This window comes from Octopus bimaculoides, chromosome 1 (genome assembly GCF_001194135.2).
Source record: "Octopus bimaculoides isolate UCB-OBI-ISO-001 chromosome 1, ASM119413v2, whole genome shotgun sequence".
Taxonomy (NCBI): domain Eukaryota; kingdom Metazoa; phylum Mollusca; class Cephalopoda; order Octopoda; family Octopodidae; genus Octopus; species Octopus bimaculoides.
In genome coordinates this window covers 119,457,740-119,458,599 of record NC_068981.1, presented here as the reverse complement: position 1 = coordinate 119,458,599, position 860 = coordinate 119,457,740, and positions in this window count along the sequence as shown.

The following is an 860-nucleotide window of genomic DNA, read 5'->3' as shown; positions in this document are numbered from 1 at the left end:
GATGTCACAGGATATGTGAAGAAAGAGCTTAGACAAAGGCTTCTATGCTAATGCTTCTTCTATCAAATATCGCCTATGGAAATGTCACATCCAAGACATCTAAGTTTCCATTGAAGCTACAGAAACGTTGGGAACTTGAGGATGAAGAATCTATTTTAACAAGTACAATCAATGTATTGTCATAAATTCATCGTTACTCTAAGATCCCCCAACTAGTAAACATTCTTCAGATAAATGTTCCAGTTAGATTTCTTGTAGTATTGACAACATTTCATCGAATATAAACACACACGTTTGCATATGTAGAGGTGTATATGTATAAATGTGTGTGTGTGCACATTCTTAGGTGTACGCGTTGGTTGTACTTGAAAATGAATAAGGTAAATATGTTAGATAGTAATGAAAAGTTATTTCCCCTTGACTATTTCTGACGTTTCAATTATGTAAATGTTGGGAAAATACGATTATTTTCAGGTCCTTTGACTATGGAGAGGTATGGGTGGAGTTGATGACACGTACAGGTTAACCATGCAGGGGTGCAAAAAATCTTATTCCGTTGATGTAACTGGCTGGCAATGTTGAATAGGTAATAAAGTGTTGCTCATTGGTGAGTGTGAGGGATTCATGAAACACAACAGATCAGAGATTGGTCGCTCTCAAAATCATGTGGACAGCTATCATATACAGTTGTCCCTTGGTTTACATAGTATTCCACTTATCACTATTTAATTTTTTTTTTTTTTCACATATATATCTCTAAGAAATATAATTCCATTGGTAGAGATGGACTATATGTAATCTGAACCTCCCCCCCCCCCTTATTTATTAATTTTTTTAACGGAATCCCACGTTTTAGGCTA